Here is a 19,276-nt window from a genome sequence, read left to right as displayed (position 1 = left end):
CTTGCCTCATTCCTCTTCTCTGGTGTATCATTCATGCATATCTCTCTTAGGGTACTTCCTGTTTCCCAGACTCTTAGGCAGTATGATTGTAGGCTGGCATTCCCCTGATTCATGGCTAAAATCCATATATGAGTGAGTGCATACCACATTTTTCTTTTGTGAATGGGTTACCTCACCCAGGATTTTTCTTCTAGTGCCTTCCATTTGCCTACAGATTTCCACATTTTTTCCACTACGTAATACTCCATTGTGTAACTGTATCATATTTTCTCTATCCACTTTTCAGTTGAGGGACATCTAGGTTGCTTCCAGCTTCTGGCAATTATTAACAATGTTGCTATTAGCATAGTGGAGCAGACATCCTTGTTGTATAAATGTGCATTTTTGGATATATACATAAGAGTGGAATTGCTGGGTACTGTGGTAGACTTAGGTATTTCCATACTAATTTCCAAAGTGGTTGTGCTAGTTGGCAATCCCACATCCTCTCAAGCATAAATTGTCTTCTGTGTTTTTGATTTTAGCAAGTATGGTAGGAGTAAGATGGCAACTCAGAGTTGTTTTGGCATTTACCTGATGGCTAAGGATGTTGAACACTTTCTCAAGTGTCTCTCAGACATTTTAGACTCCTCTATTGGGAATTCCCTATGTAATCCTGTAGCCCACTTTTTAATTGGAACCTTTAGTGTTTTGGAGACTTGCTTCTTGATTTCTTTGTAAATTTTGTAGATCAGCCCTCTGTCAGATATGAGGTTAGTGAATATCTTTCCCCATTCTATGGGCTGCCTTTTTGTCTTGTTGGCCCAGCATCCTAGTCTCCTGCTCCACCCATGTGACTAAGACTATGAGGACCTGTCTCCAGGCCACACTCCTGTGCCTGGGGTATACAACTGAGGCTCTCATTCATCGCAGTGGTATCCAAAGAACCCCAAGATCCTAGTCCATTGCTCTACCCACTACCAGGAAGTAGAGAGATGCCAAAACAGTGGACTTGCCAACACCCACCAGAAGGGAACCCTGGTCACACACCCACCAGGAGAGGTAGAGGCACCCTCTGGAACCTACTGCAAGAACAGATGGGAAGGAGACACTATGAAAACACAAGGAGTAACAGAAAAATCAATATGACACTGCCAGAGTCCAGATATCCTACACCAACAAGACAGGAATACACCAAAACAAATGAACCAGAAGAGAATGACATGAAAAATAACTTCATGGAAATGATAGAGGCCCTCAAAGAGGATATGAGAAAATCCCTTAAACAGATGGAAGAAAAACCAATCCAAAAATGCAAGAAATGGAGCAAAAGACAAAGCAGAAATTGTAAGAAAAACTCAAACAATCTGAAATAGAAACAATGAAAAACATAGTTTGAAGGAATGTTGGAAATAGAAAAACTAGGTGAACAGTCAGGTACTACAGATGCAAGCATAACCAACAGAATACAAGAGATGGAAGAGAGAATCTAGGAAAATTAGATTCATCGAGCAAAGAAAATTGTAAGTCCAACAAATTCCTAACATAAAATATCCAGGAAATATGGGACACCATAAAAATACCAAGCCTAAGAATAGTAGGTATACAAGAAGGTGAAGAAACCCATGTCAAAGGGCCAGAGAACATATTCAACAAAATAATAGAAGAAAACTTTCCCAACCTAAAGAAAGACATGACAATGAAGGTGCAAAAGCTTACAGAAAACCAAATAGAGTGGAGCACCTCACAAATATAATAATCTTGACCCCAAACATACAAAATAAAGAAAGAATATTAAGAGCACCTAAGGAAAAAAGCTACGTTACATATAAAGGCAAACACATAAAAATTACACTTTAATTCTCCTTGGAGACTATGAAAGTCAGAAGGTCCTGGATAGATATTCTACCAACATTAAGAGACCATGGATGCCAGCCAAGATTGCTATACCCAGCAAAGCTTTTAATAAATATAGATGGAATAAACAAGATATTTCATGAAAAAAAACAGAATTAAACAATACATATCCACTAACGCAGCTCTACAGAAAATTCTGGAAGGAAAACTACAATCCAAGGAAGTTAACTACAACCAGAAAACATAGGCAATTGATAATCACATCTTACCAACAGACAAAAGAAAAAGTGGTGGAAACCCACATAAAATTCCACACCAACAACCTTTCCAAAACAAACAAGAATGAGGTATCAATGGTCATTAATTTCCCTCAATATTAGTGGTCTTAACTAGCCAATAAAAAGACACAGGTTAACAGAATGGATTCAAAGAAAGAATCCATCCTTCTGCTGCATACAAGAAACACACCTCAGCTTCAGAGATAGATGTTATTTCAGAGTTAATGGATAGGAAAACATTTTCCAATAAAATATACACAAGAAACAAGTGGGGGTAGAAATCCTAATATTTTAAAAATTAGACTTTAAACAAAATCAATCAAAAGAGATGAAGGAGTTACTTCACAATCATCACAGAGGAAATCAAACAAGATGAAGTCTCAATTTTGAACATCTATACCCCAAATACAAAGCCATCCATCTTCATAAAAGACACATTACTAAACTCAAAGCACATATAATACCTCACACAGTTGTAGTGGGAGACTTCAAAATCCAACTCTTACCCCTAGAAAGGACCACAAGACAGAAACTTAATAAGGATATGAAGGACCTAATATAAGTTATGACCCAATTGGGTTTAACACACATCTATAGAACACTCCATCCAAACACAAAAGAATATAACCTCTTCTCAGCTCCACATGGAACCTTTTTAAAAATTGACCACATACTTGGCAACATTGCAAACCTTGACAGGTATAAAAATTTGGAATAACTCCATGTATATTATCAGACCACCATGCTTTAAAGTTAGAATTCAACAATAACACAAATTTCATAAACTCTGAAATCCCATGGAAATTCAATAATACACAATTGCACCACTCCTGGGTCAACTAATAAATACAAAAGTAATATTAATGACTTCCTAGAATTCAATGATATTGAAGACACAACATACCCAAACCTATGGGACACATTGAAAGCAGTGCTAAAAGGAAAGTTCATAGCACTAAGTGCTCACAAGAAGAAACTGGAGAATAATAACACTACAGAAGTAACAGCACAACTGAAATTTCTAAATCAGAAGCAAGCAAACCCACCCCAGAGGAGAAGATGGCAATAAATAAATAAATTGAGGGCTGAAATAAAAAAATTAGAATCTAGTAAAATGATACAGAATATCATTGTAACAAAGACTTGGTTCTTTGAGAAATTCAACAAGATAGACAAACCTTTATCCAAACATATTAAAAGGCAGAGTATGAGCATGCAAATTAACAAAATCAGAAATAAATAGGGAAACATAACAACGAACAGCAAGGAAATCCATAGAATCATCAGGTCACAATTTGAAAACCTGTACTCCACAAAATTTGAAAATTTAAGGAAATGGACAATTTTGTGGATAAACATCACTTACCAAAATGAAATCAAGAACAGATAAGCAATTTTCATAGTCCTATAACACCTAAGGAAATAGAAGCAGTCATCAAAAGTCTACCAAGCAAAAAAAAAAGCCCAGGTCCAGATGGCTTCAGTGAAAATTTTTAACAGGAATTCAAAAAAACAGTTTATAATAATTCTCCTCAAAGTATTTCATGCAATAGAATCAAAAGCGATTTGCCAAACTCTTTTTACCTGGCTTCAATAACTTTGATACCTAAGCCACAGAAAGATACAACTAGGAAAGGGAACTTCAGACCAATATCCCTCATGAATATTGATGAAAAAAATACTCAATAAAATACTGGCAAACCAGAACCAAGAACACATCAGAAATCTCACCCACCATGACCAAGTAGGCTTCATTACAGGGATGAAGGGATGGTTCAAAATATGAAAATCCATCAATGTATTCCACCATATAAACAAACTGAGATACAAAAATCACATGATTATATTACTACATGCTGAACAAGCCTTTGTTAAATCTAACACCCCTTCATGATAAAGGGCTTGGAGAGATCTGGGATAACAGGAACATACCTAAGCATCATAAAAGCTATATATAGCAAAACAATAGCCAACATCAAACTGAATGGAGAGAAGCTCAAGGCAATTTCTTTAAGATCAGGAACAAGGAAATGCTGTCCCCTCTCCTCATACCTCTTCAATATTTTACCAGGTGTTTTAGCTAAAGCAGTAAGACAACAAAAGGATATCAAGGGGATACAAATTGGAAAGAAAGAGGTAAAACATTCCCTATTTGCAGATGGTATGATAGTTTTTGTAAGGGACCCAAAAAACTCTACCAGGGAACTACTGCAGCTGATAAATACTTTCAGAAATGTGGCAGGATACAAGATCAACTCAAGAAAATCAGTAGCCCTACTATATACAGATGATAAAAGGACCAAGAATGAAATCAGAGAAATATCACCCTTTGCAATTGCCATAAGCAACATAAAATGCCTGTGGGTTACGCTAACCAAATAAGTAAAAGACTTGTATTGACAGAACTTTGAGTCTTTAAAGGAAGAAATTAAAAAGACACTGGGAAATGGAAAGATATCCCATGCTCTTGGATAGGTAGGATAAATGTAGTAAAAATGGCAATCCTGAAAAAATCAATTTGCAGACTCAATGCAATCCCCTTCAAACTCAAACACAATTCTTCACAGACCTTGAAAGAACAATTCTCAACTTTATATGGCAAAACCAAAAAGCCTGGATATACAAGACAACCCTGCTCATTAAAGCAACACTTGGAGGCATCACAATCTCTGACTTCAAGGTCTATTATAGAGCTATAGTCCTGAAAATACTTAGTATTGGCACAAAAAATAGACTGGTAGACTAATGTAATTGAGTTGACAACTCTGAGATTAATCCACTAACCTATGAACTCCTGATTTTCAACAAAGAATCTAAAATTATAGAAAGTATATAAGATAGCATCTTCAATAATGGTACTGTCATAACTGAATATTGGCATGTAGAAGACTGCACATAGATCGATGTCTATGCCATGCACAAAACTTAAGACTAAATGGATGAAAGAACTCAACATAAATCCAGCCACACTGAACCTCTTAGTAGAGAAAGTGAGAGGTTTCCTTGAATGAATTGGTACTGGAAACTACTTCTTGAATATAACACCAGTAGCACAAACACTGAGATCAACAATTAATAAATGGGACTTCCTGAAACTGAGAAGCTTCTGTAAGGCAAAGGACACAGTCAGCAAGACAAAAAGCACCCCACAGATTGGGAAAAGATATTCACTAATCCCACATCTGACAGTGGGCTGATCTAAAATTTACAAAGAACTAAATAAGCAAGACTCCAAAACACCAAAGGATCCAATTAAAAATTGGGGGACTGAACTAAATAGAGAATTCTCAATAGAGGAGTATAAAATGACTGAGAGACACTTGAGAAAGTGCTCAACATCATTAGCCATTAGGGAAATGCAAATCAAAGCAACTCAGAGATATCACCTTACTCCTGTCAGAATGGTGAAAGTCAAAAACACCAAAGACAGTTCTTGCTGGAGAGGATGTGGAGAGAGGGGAACACTCCTCTACTTCTGGTGGGAGTTCCAACCTGTACAGTCACTATGGAAAGCGGTAAGGATATTACTCAGGAAAATGGGAATCTGTCTACTACAAGACGCAGCAATTCTACTGTTAGGCATATACCCAAAAGATGCTCATTCACACAACAAGAATATCTGTTACATTATGTTCATAGCAGCATTATATGTAATAGCTACATCCTGGAAGCAACCTAGATGCCCCACAACTGAAGAGTGGATAGAGAAAATGTGGTAATTTACACAATGGAGAATTACTCAGCGGAAACAAAATTAATGGAAACTTGAACTTTGCAGGCAAATGGATTGTACTCGAGGAAACCATCCTGAGTGAGGTAACCAAGACACAAAAAGATAAATATGGTATGTACTCTCATATATGGATTTTAGATATGGATCAGGGGAGTGTCAGCCTACAATCTCAGTGACAATGAGTCTGGGAAACAGGGACCTTCCCATGATAGATGTATGCTATCCCAGAGAAGTGGATTGAGGCAAGATCTCCTGAGCAGATTGGAAACATTGGGGGAGGGGAGAGAGAACCAGCAAAAAGAGAGGGAGTAAGAGCAGGGAAGAAGATGGCATGGGGGAGCAGGAAGGTTGACTCAATGTAAGAATAGAGGAGAGCAGGTTGAGAGACACCATAATAGATCAAGTCATTATAGGCTTGAGGAGAGAGCTGACACTAGTGAGATCTCCAGAGGTTTACAAGGATAACACCAACTGACAAACTAAACAATAGTGGAGAGACTATATTAATAGCCCTCCTTGATGATAAGGTTTATGTCTAACTTATATGCCATCCTAGAACCTGCATCCATTGACTGATGGAAGCAGAGACAGATACTCACAGCTAAACACTGAATTGAACTCTTGGAACCCAATGACAGAGATGGAGGGGTAATAAGCAAAAGGGTCAAGACCATGATGGTGAAACCCACAAAGACAGCTGACCAGATTACGGGGAGCTCTTGAATCCCAGACTAATGGCTTAGAGGCAAACAGCGAACTGATCCAGACTCCATGAATGTAGTGTCAGTGTAGAAGGCCACAGAAATCACTGGGGCCTTGGGTAGTAGATCATTGTTTACCATGGTATATGAATGATGTTTGGGATCCCACTCCAAATAGAGGTATGCTCTCTCAGCCTGGACACATGGGAAAGGCCCTAGGTCCTGCCCAGGATGAAATGACAGACTTTTGTAGTTAACCCCAAGTAGGTCCTCACCCTCCCTGGGGAATGATGTGGGGATTGGGTGGTGGGCTAGGGGGCTCGTGGAGGGACAAGGAAGGATGAGTGGAAGAGGGAGCTGGGATTGACGTGTGAAGCATTCATGTTTCTAATTTAAATATATGTGGAAAAAATTTTATATTAGAAACATATGTGTTTCACATGTCAATCCCAGCTCCCTCTCCCTCCCCCTCCTCCCCTGACCCCAACCAACATCCCCTATCCCCCTACTACATCCCTCCTTTGCTCCCCAGGGTGGGTGTGGCCCTCCATAGGGGATCTCCAAAGTTTGTCATCACCCCAGGCAGGGCCTTGCCATTTTATCATGTGTCCAGTCTGAGAGAGCATCCATCCATGTGGAAAAGGCCTCGAAAGTCAATTTGTACATCAGTGATAAATTCTGATCTACTACCCAAGTCCTTATATATTGCTGAGGCCTCCTTGCTGGTACCTACACTCAGGGGGGTCTGGATCTGTCCCAAGCTAACCTCTTAGTCATCAGTCTGGTTCCCATGATCTCGCCCTTTTTGAATAATCTGTTTCTGTTGGTTTCACCAGCCCAGTTGACCCCTTTGCTCATATCTCCTCCCTCTCTGCAACTGGGTTCCAGGATTTCAGTTCAATGTTTAGCTGTTGGTGTCTGCCTCTGCTTCCATCAGCCACTGGATGAAGGCTCTAGGATTGCATGTAAGATAGTCATCAATTTCATTATTGGGGAGGGCATTTCAGATGGCCTCTGCAATACTGGTTAGATTGTTACTTGGTGTCATTCTTGTAGATCTCTGAAAATCTCACTAGTGCCAGATCTCTCCTCAAATCTATAATGACTCCCTCTATTACGGTATCTCTCATCCTGCTCTCCTCTATTCTTCCCCTGACTCAACCTTCATGTACCTGCATGTCCTCTTCTCCCCTCTTCTTCTTCCCATCTCTTTCTCTCAGCTCTTTCCCCTGTGCTCTCAATCTTCTCAGGAGATCCTGTCCCATTCTCCTTCTTCAAGATAGTGTGCATATCTCTATTAGTGACATCCCTGTTTCTTAAACTCTATGGCGGTGAGATTGTAGGCTGGCAATCCCCTGTTTCATGTTTAAAATCCATATAGTGAGTGAGCACATACAATGTTTGTCTTTTTATGGTTGGGTTACCTCCCTCAGGATGGTTTCTTCTAGTGCCATCCATTTGCCTGTGAATTTCAAGATTCTACTTTTTTTCCACTGAGTATTACTTCATTGCGTAAATGTACCACATTTTCTCTGCCCACTCTTCAGTTGAGTGGTATGTAGGTTGCTTTCAGGTTCTGGATATTATAAATAGTACTGATATGAACATAGTTGAAAAGATGTCCTTATTATATGAATGTGCATTTTTGGGTATATGCCTAAGAGTCTAATTGCTGGATCTTGTTGTAGACTGATCTCCATACTGATTTCTAAATTGGATGTACAAATTGTCACTCCCACCAACAATGGATGAGTGTTCCCCTTTCTCCACATCCTCTCCAGCATGAACTGTTACTGGTGTTTTTTATTTTAGCCATTCTGACAGGGTAAGATATTATTTCAGAGTTGTTCTGATTTCCATTTCCCTGATGGCTAAGGATATTGAGCCCTTTATTATTTTATTATTTTTTAAGTCCTAAACAAGCTTGTTTCACATGTCAATCCCAGCTCCCTCTCCCTCCCCCCCTTCCCCACCCTCCCAAACAATTCCCCCAGTCCCTCACCTACTCTCCACTCTGATCCCCGGGGAGTGTGAGGCATTCCATGGTTAATTTCAGGTGACTGTCATTTCATCCAGAGCAGGGCCTAGACCCTCCCCCAAGAGTCCTGGCTGAGAGAGCATCCCATTCTGTTGCATGGACACTCAAAATCTATTTGTATGCCAGTGATAAATACTACCCAAGGCCCCATAGATTACTTAGGCCTCCTCACTGACACCTACCTTCATGGGTCTGGTTCTCTCCCATGCTTTCCACAAAGACATCAATCTTGGGTCCAAGTGCTCCCCCTTTTTCAGGTCAACTCTTTCTGTTGACCCCTTTCTTAAATGTCTTTTAGCCATAATAGACTCCCCTATTGAAAATTCTCTATTTAGTTCTGTACCCCACTTTTTAATTGGATTATTTCATGTTTTGGAGACTATCTTCTTGAATTCTTTGTAAATTTTGGACATCAGCCCTCTGTCAGATGTGGGGTTAGTGAATATCTGTTCCCATTCTGTGGACTGCCTTTTAGTCTTGACTGTGTCCTTTGCCTTACAGAAGCTTCTCAGTTTCAGGAGGTCCCATTTATTAATTGTCTATCTCAGTGTCTATGCTAATAGTGTTATTTTCAGGAAGCAGTCTCCTTTACCAGTTTGTTCTACGGTACTTCCTACTTTCTCTTTTAAGAGGGTCGATGTGGTTGGATTTATTGTGAAGTGTTTGATCCATTTGGACTTAAGTTTTGTGTATGGTGATAGATCTTTACCATAATACATTTAGAGAAAATAGTGCAGTCACTAAACTTTGTGTTATCCTATTTTAACAGTGACATTCTGAAAAAATGTACTTTTATCCTTATTCTCTCATTAATTATCTTAGTATCTCCAAGTTTTAATAATTGTATGTAGCAGGTCTTTTATTATTTATATGCTATATTTATGGCATACCTATTTATGACCTGGTTAAGCAAAAATTCCACAATATTTCTCAAACTCTGTAAGGAGTATTTTCATAAATTTACTAATTTATTTGTCTATAGAGGGACACCTTTTACTTTTCCATTAACAAGAACAATTGATAACTGTTTCTTTTTACTCTGTTATTGAACGAACTATTTTCTGATGGCTTTTTTGTATGCTTTTCCTGAATTAGAACCTTCTTAGAAATTATTCATTTTTCAGAGTCTTTAGGTGCCATTAATACATTTTTTCTACTAGTAGCTTGAAAATATTCATGCAGCTTTCAAAAATTCCTAATCTATTTCCACATGGGAGATCATATATTGGAAAACTATAACTCAGCATGAAATATTTACAATACAATTATTTTGCCATACTAAGTGTCCTTAAAATGTGTTTCACAGAGTGCTATCCACCGTCTTATACCTTTATCTTCTAGGTTTGTATTCAGCCTCTCACCTTTATTGCTATACTGAGAATTTTAAAAAGTACCATGATGTACTGAAAATAGAAACTTGTCTGTTGTAGTTATCCTTGCAACTGCTAATGCTCAGCTCCAGTGTCAAATAGAGAGACCTTGTGTTTTTCCCTTAGTACATTCCCTGGAGGAAATCATTCTAAGGTATTTGGAAATTCTTTCTTTCAGCTTACTATCACTGGTTTGGTCCCTTGAAAAAAACATTACATCTAACTGCAGTTTGATAATTTGATTTAAATATCAGAAACTGCAATAATTCAGTATACTTCATGAATTCCAAAAAAAGAATAGCACTATTTTAGAAAAATTTAGTGGCAGCATTTTGTATGTCTCTCTGCTTCCCTCTAGGGTCTCTTGTCCTTATATGATTCCAACAACCCTGTTTATGTAAATCACTAAAAGTTTCCTTATTGCACAGGAGTAACTCAATAGAATTTAACCCAGTAGTCAGAAATCATGAGTTTAGAGTGCTTGTCCCCTTTGAAAAGTCAGAGCAGAGAACATGATGCCAGCAAAGAAATCCCATTCTTACCTTTGGTGCTCACTGAAATGTGCTGTTCTATAAAGTTGAAAGTTATGTTTAGGATTTCTTATCTTTACTAGGTGGAAACAAAAAGTGTGGCAGGTCATTTTATACAGATGAGTGAAAAGTGATCCCACCCTTATTGTAGATGCCCAAAGGAGGTGGTCTACAACTCCTGATCTAGCTCCAGAGCTTTCTCCTCAGACTACTTAAAGACATTGTGATGTCTTCCTGAGATAACAAGTGTTTGAAGAAATCTATCGTTCTTTGATTTTATGAGTCTTAGTCTTTAGAGTTTTATTTGAAGGAGTATTCTTTAAAAAAAATCTCCAAATCCCTTTAATTCATGCTTGATTACATTTAACAGCCCTTTAGTATCCTGCATGTGTCAGATAGCAGGTGCGATGTTTGGTACCTAGGAGAATAGAAGGAAATGAAGAGAATCTGCTCGAGTGGAATTTACTTCTGACTATTATCATGAAGAAATAAATGGAGTTGTTAATTACTTCATTTTTTCTGTTTCCTGTCATAAAACGATGTAAAATCATCATTTTTCACTTACAGGAGCCAACTTGAAATTAAAATATTTTTATCTAACAGTATGAATTTCTTCATTTAATCAAAAGATGTATGTTTTGAACTATTCTGTTATTTTCATTTTCACTACAATTTTTAAACTTTACTTTCTATATTGACAAATCTTGTATGGTGTATGGTTATGACACACAACATAGTATGTTGGTCTATACATATATTTTACATTTGGTAGACCAAGGCAATTATCTTACAAATTATGGCACATACTTTTTTATAATCAAAATATAAATTTTTAGTTAATATTTTCAAGTATATGACACATGGCTCTAGTCATTGTACTGTATGCTCATTCTCTTAAACTATATCTTCCTGTATGTTTGAATTTTGAGTCTTTGATACTTGGAGATATTTTTTACATTTCACATATAATCAATACCAGAGCCAAAGAAAAAATGAAAATAGTATATGATAACTCTAGTTTAACATAACTTAAAAAGATATGTGTATTCTTCATTGGCTTTTATATTTGAAAAATAGAAGTGTAAAACTTGAAGGAGATGGGATTTGTGTCAGTGGGAGTCTTGGTAGGATGGAAAGGAAAGGGAACTAGGATTGATATGTAAAATAGGATTGTATCTAATTTAAATAAAAAACAAAAAAACTTAAATAAGGATAGCATGTGTGATTCAAGTAGTATATCAATAATAAATGTGAATTTGAATCAAAGGAGGCTATGCTTACATGTCTCACGGTCCTTCTATATGCTTCCAATTTCAGAGCTTACATGGCACATTAAAGCAACAACCATTGTATCATTCATGGGAGCTTTTGTGTCCCTGTGGTTTTTCTTCATGTAGTTAAAGACTTCTTGAAAGGTACAGCTTTTATGGGTTCTTAAAAGTTAAGTATAGCATTTGTTATCTTTCTTTGTATCATAGGTACGATGGTTTTCCTGACAGAATCAGGAAGCAGAACCAATTAGAGATTACTCCAGGTTGCATCATTTCAAAGCATCCTGAAGTCAAATTTTAAAATCACCCTGGTGATGTCACTGCCTATGAAAGGCAAATTGGCATCATCAACTATAAAGTATCAACTTACCCCAGCCTCCCATGCACACATCTTTTGAAAGCAAAGAACAAGGCTCTTAGGTTGCCTTATCATTTTGAAGAAAAACATGGTGAGATTTTTTTCAATTCCCCTGCAGCAGTTACTAGAGGCAATAGAATAGGACCCCAGTTTGACATCTCAGCTGAAGTACAGACAGCAGAGCCATTATTAATATCTGACAAGCCAAGAACTAAGCCTCAGTGCAGTTAAAACTGCAGAAAGGGATGGTGATGTTTATAATTTATAAGGATGGAAATGGATCGAGACTCTATTTTCTGGGAAGAAAATAGAATTTTAATGCAACTGAGGTCTGTCAGCAGTTAGTGTCATTTAGAGCATTATATTAATTACAATCAGGGATTATTAAAAAGATAAAGATATTTTAAAATCTTGGATTAACTACCTTATTTTTTCTTTAAACTCAAGAAAATTTATAGTATCCTTTCATCATATTTGAGAAATGTGTATTTGCTTCAAAGCCAAATTACCATGTAAAACCATATGGTAAATGGTGTGTCTTGTGATTACAAACCCTAGTTTTATAGTACCCCAGGGATATCATAAGATTTGAGGATTATATTTGATTAAAAATGAACTATAACCTCACTGTAACTCACTCTGTACACCAGAATTCACTTAAAAATAGATATTGCTTAACCTATGACTACATGGGCATTGTACCTAGAAAACTTCACTTAAGCATATCTTATCTTTGGAAGCAATTTGAAACATTAATATTGGGGCTAGCATTGAATCATTTATTCACATTGCCTTCAGGACTAGATGGGGATGAAAATCAAATGGCTCATAAAACATAGCAAGTCTGAATGCAACAGGATTAGGACAGGAGTCAATTATTTAATTTTTGTTTCATTAAAATACTTTGAATACCTTACTTCACATTTTCAAAATGATTGTAGAAAGGAGCCTCCCTGGGAGCAGGAGTACCATATTCAATAGTTCGCTGATTGTTGTGTTACTTGAGGCACAGTCTCTGACTAGCAAGGAGATCAAATATTCCTCCATGCTGTGGAGGATGTTACCAATTTTGCCTATATATATATTTCAGCTCCATTATTTGAATTGCCATTATATCTGGCATCCTTTGTAACACAAAGCACATGCTGTCAAGTATATCCATTTTTCCTTCCATACCTTCTGAAGCTTGGGTAAAGTCTCTCTACTGTGTTTCAAGATGAATCTCCTTGTTCAGAATACCAGAAATACATGATTCATTATTTCATTCACTTCTGTGCACTGCTCTCTGAACTTCTTATTTGTTTCCTCACTAAGAGCCAAACAAAAAAACAAAACAAAACCAAAGAAACTCTTTCCTATAATTTCACAATGGTTCTCGCATCAACTCTGTAGGATTCCACACCAAGTAATACATCTGTTATCTTCAGACACTGTTATGAGTTTAATATGATATATTACCTAAGTGTTTGAATCCCACTATATTAATACAAACAAGCAATGTAGGCATTGGAAATACTGTGTTGGAAAAAGAGGAAAAAAGCAGACTTGAAATTTGAGGGGGTGTACTGGAGGCATTGCTGGGGTGTTAGAAGGAAGTATGTGAGTGGATATGATCAAAATATGTGGTACATGTTTATGAAATTCTCATAAATTAGTATCAATATATATTAAAACATATCTCTTGCCTTCAGATAGTATTACAAATATCATAAAACATTGAAGTGTTGTTCAATTTAATTGTTAAACTTCACAATCTAATTTGTACCACATTGGATTATGTGCTCAATAAATTTAAGTGAAACACAAATATTTAAGAAAAGACAGGGAAAAACTGAAAATAAACTAATCTAAGAAAATATGTACAATCCAAACCTTAACATATACTGTGAACTCCTTTGAAGACTATTTCAATGAAACCATATAATTAAGAAAAGAATCTTCAACAGAATAGAAGGTATAGAAATAAATATCAACACAAACTAAATTATAAAATAATCCTTAACAAGGAGATGGTATATTCAATCTCATATTTTAAAAAATGAAAATTAAAATATGACACAATCATATCTCATATATTAACTCAATAAATAATTAAATGTACATTGCTTTGGTTGTACTGTGTGACACCAAGAATGCTCATCTAGTTTTGGTGGCACAAAATATCAAATTGTTCAAAACGTAGTGGATATTTATTAATATCGACATATAAAGAGTAGAAGGAAAAATTTCTAAAGCAAAATTTCAGTTATCTACTATGTTCAATGCATACACAAATTCAGTGCATGTTATGTATTTTTTAGGAAAGAAATTTGAAAAAGACAAAGAAACAGGTGAAGGGTTGAAAGGCAAGAGATGCAAAAACACACTGTGAGATAGCCCACAGAATTAGGTGAAATGTATTAAGTTTAGAACTGGGAGATGAAAATCACTATTTAGCCAGATTTAAATAAAAGTCTGCAGAAAGATTGAATTGACATCAACATGAAACAGCATCTCAGCCCATTCTCCCAAAGACCTAGCAATATATTAATAAAAATTAGACAGGAAACAGCAGGGCAAGTATTTGAAATTTGTCAATGGAAAAATAATATTAATGGATATTTAGATTAGAAAGGGAAACTAAAAGCACTTAATTTTTTATTTAAAATTTGTGTGCTAGACACAAAAGGGTTGTTGACATCCATGGACTATACAAGACATAAACAATACCACATAAGTGGACATCTCAGCACGTATGAAGAGAGGTGTAAGGTCCCATTCCTAGTTGAAGACTTTTATATGTTCTATAGCTGCTTAGGGATGGAGAACACATATCCTTCAAAGATGAGAACCCATATATACAGAACACATGTGAATATATGGCAACAATATATATTGTGTGTGTAAGAATGTGAATGAGTATTGGAGAATGGGGATAGGAATTAGGAAGTGGTGGGTATTATTAAAATATGTTGCATTTATTTATGAAATGATAGCATAAAAACATTAAAAAGAATGAAAAATTCACTTGCATCAAGTTTAGTGATTAACCTTTCTCTAATTAGATCTGAGTATAATTTTCTAGAAAGATTTTGGAGAAAATTCAACTCTAGGGAGAGTTTGTGTCAATTAAATGGGGACCCAGTAAATATAATTCTTAAATCTGTTATGTTTTATACTTTTAGACCAAATATCTTCTTTTCAATTGTTCCTTTAGACAATTGCATTATACCTAAGTAGTTCCCTATTTAATAATAACAATTAATATTCATTTGTTACTTAAATGACTACTTATTCATGCTTAAATATCAATCTGATTACTGATGTAAGGGAATATATATTTTAATATGTGTAAACATGTGTCTTTGTAGTGTCCACTAGTCATTAATTCTATACTGAAGTAGCTATGAAAAATCACACTGACAAAAAGCTGGCTTTAATCCTAACATACAGTACAGATTTCTTGAATGCTATTGCCCTGTTGCTAAATTATATTCAAATGCTGGTATTATTCAAGCAGAACTGCTTAAAATTTATGTGAAAATCAATATAGAAGATAATTAAATGTGTACAGAATCTATTAATGTGTATAATGAATATAGAACATCAGTGGAGTTTATTATGAAATTATACTATCCTCTAATTATCCTGAAAGCACTGCTTGTCATGTCATATTGGTTAATTATGGCCAAAGAGTTCATGTTACTAGAAGTTTCAGTGATTATGACAATTGAAAATAGGTATATAGAGAGGACAAGTTATAATAGTGGTAATAAAATATTACCAAATACAAATTTCAGCTGAAGAACTATATTTTAACATGCAACATTTCCTTGGAAATGGATTAAATTTATTCTCTTGCATTCCCCTCAATTAATAAGGACCAGAAGTACTCCATTCTCCATAGAAGTCAGTGCATAACAGTTAAAAACAATGTTAAACATTTTAGAGCTTCTATAACTAAATGGAAACTTATGACAAGAATATATCAATAAATTTATCAAAAACTTTTCTTTACTGCCATTCAGTATCTCTACATTTCAGTATTTCCATTTGCAAATTGGTGAAGGGACTTAAAGTATTTAATCAAGAGGATAAATCCTATACAGAAATAGTATATATGGCAACTAATAAGCAGAGAAGGTCAAGTATTATCATTATTATTAAATTAGTTCTGATTTATTGAACTGCTTTTTCTTTTATTAATTTTTATTTGAATACTGCTTAGAAACCAGAATATGCTTTTCTTTTCTTTATTGATTTCCTACATCAAGAACAAATCACTGCTTGTTCAAATATACCCAGTACTATGTAGATCTTCAGTGGTTTTTGAAGTTGAGCGTATAAATAGCATATGAACTAAGTTGTTCATAAATAAAATATTCTTCATTTATTTCTGGTTTGCTTTATACAAAGATTAGAACTTACACATGCTAGCATTCATCGTCACAGACACTAACTCTTAACCTAAAGTACAATGTTGAAAATTTCTCAAGGATATCGTTTTGTAATGACAATAGTAAAATTGCAGATGGAGTTGATGCAAGACACAAGGGAGACAACTAATGCACATACATGAGAATATTTGGGAAGAATTTCTTCAAAAATCAGAGAAATAATGCTATAAAGAAAAATAGTACAAGCAGAGAAATTTTGTGTATTTATTTTTGCCTTTGTGTGTATTGTATGTGTCTAAAGAAGGGAAATAAGTTTCTTCATATGTATTTTCACTTGAAAGCATAACTATCAGAAAGTTCTCAGAGAGAAATTGTGTATCAGTGTACAATATTGATCGAAACAGAAAAGGAGACTACATGTTCTTCATTTATTTCTGGTTTGTTTTATACAAAGATTAGAACTTACACATGCTAGCATTCATCGTCACAGACACTAACTCTTAACCTAAAGTACAATGTTGAAAATTTCTCAAGGATATCGTTTTGTAATGACAATAGTAAAATTGCAGATGGAGTTGATGCAAGACACAAGGGAGACAACTAATGCACATACATGAGAATATTTGGGAAGAATTTCTTCAAAAATCAGAGAAATAATGCTATAAAGAAAAATAGTACAAGCAGAGAAATTTTGTGTATTTATTTTTGCCTTTGTGTGTATTGTATGTGTCTAAAGAAGGGAAATAAGTTTCTTCATATGTATTTTCACTTGAAAGCATAACTATCAGAAAGTTCTCAGAGAGAAATTGTGTATCAGTGTACAATATTGATCGAAACAGAAAAGGAGACTACATGTTCAGCTTATTTTTTCATTGACAAAGAGATCCTATAGTTGCATAGTTTCTGAATATTTGGAGAGTAAGGAGACATCTGGCTTAATAGGTTTCTTAAAAATGTATGAACCTCAGATTGACAACTGGAAAACTATTATACCCCAAATCAGGCCCCAGAATGTGGGTGTCAGTTAGGATGCCTGAGTAGTCCATGGTGTTTCTGGTAGTGGAACAGTATTTATCTCTAGTGTACAAATGTATTTTTGGAGCCCATTCCACAGAGAGGGATACTCTCACAACCTAGACACAGAGGGGAGGGCCTAGGTTCTGCCCCAAATTATGTGACAGATTTTTATGATCCACCATAGTAGACTTCAACTTGTGGAGCAGAAGGTGCATAGGATAGGGAGTCAGTGGGGGCCATTGGAGGGTGGGAAGGAGATGGAACTGTGATTGAAACGTAACATAAGATTGTTTCTATCCAGCCCCCAAACTCCGGCGAGCCTAGCTTCAGGTGAGATTGGGTCTCCGGCAGGGACATTCCCCATCCCCTGCCCAACACCCATCCCTTAGATCTTCCTGGGCCGCTCCTGCCATCCAGAAGATCTCCCACACAGGAAAGACATCAGCCCTTCCAGCCCCCAAACTCTGGCAAGCCAAGCTTCAGGAAAGATATCATCCCTTCCAGGCCCCAACCTCTGGCAACCCCAGCTTCAGCTTAAGCTTCAGTGTCAGCATCCCCAGCTTCAGCTTCAGAAAGGAAGGAGACCATTGGAGATGGAAAGACCCCACCAGCACCCACTGGAAGAAAAGATGGGAAGAAGACAGAATAAGAGCTCACTCAGCAATAGAAAGACCAACATGACTCCACCAGAATCTAGGGAACCAACACCAGCAAGACGTGAAAAGCACTACATAGACGAAGCAGAGGAGACAGACCTTAAAATTATTTTATGAAGATGATAGAGACCCTCAAGGAAGAAATGAGGAAATCCCTTAAAGAAATAGAAGAAAAACAAACAAAAATCCATGAAATGGGGGAAAATTTTTCAAGAAATAAACAAATCTCTCAAAGAACCTAAAATGCACCAAGAAAAAGCAACCAAACAAATGAAGGAAAGAACTCAAACATTTGAAGGATTGAAAACAGAAATAGAAATGATAAAGAAAACACTGAACAATGGGATGCTGGAAATAGAAAAGCTGGGTAAACAATCAGGAACTACAGATGCAAGTATCACCAATAGAATACAAGAGATAAAAGAGAGAATCTCAGGTGTTGAAGACTCATTAGAGGATATAGAGTCATCAACCAAAGAAAATCTCAAAACCAACAAATCCCTAACAAAATATCCAGGAAATATGGGACACCATGAAGAAGCCAAACCTGAGAATAATAGGTATAGAAGAAGACAAAAAAATCAACTCAAAGGTACAGAAAACATATTCAACAAAATGATAGAAGAAAACTTCCCTAACCTAAAGAAAGATATGCCTATGAAAATACAAGAATCTTACAGAACACCAAATAGGCTGGACCAGAAAAAGAAGCCACCTTGCCATATAATAATTAAATCATCAATCCTACAGAATAAAGAGAAAATATTAAGAGCAGCTAAAGAAAAAGGCCAAGTAACATATAAAGGCAGACCTATCTGAATTACACCTGACTTCTCAATGGAAATGATGAAAGCCAGAAGATCCTGGATATATGTCCTACAAACACTAAGGGAACAAGGATGCCAACCCAGAATATTATACCCAGCAAAGCTTTCAATTACCATAGATGGAGAAAACAAAATATTCCATGATAAAGCCAGATTTAAACATTACGTATCCATGAATCCAAATATACAGAAAGTGCTAGAAGGGAAATCTAGATCCAAGGAAGATAACTACACTCACAAATACACAGGCAATAGATAATTCCACTTTACAAAACACCAAAAGTA

This window comes from Mesocricetus auratus, unplaced genomic scaffold, assembly GCF_017639785.1.
Source record: "Mesocricetus auratus isolate SY011 unplaced genomic scaffold, BCM_Maur_2.0 Super-Scaffold_100009, whole genome shotgun sequence".
NCBI classification, from domain to species: Eukaryota; Metazoa; Chordata; class Mammalia; order Rodentia; family Cricetidae; genus Mesocricetus; species Mesocricetus auratus.
Note: the sequence above shows the minus strand (reverse complement) of the source record.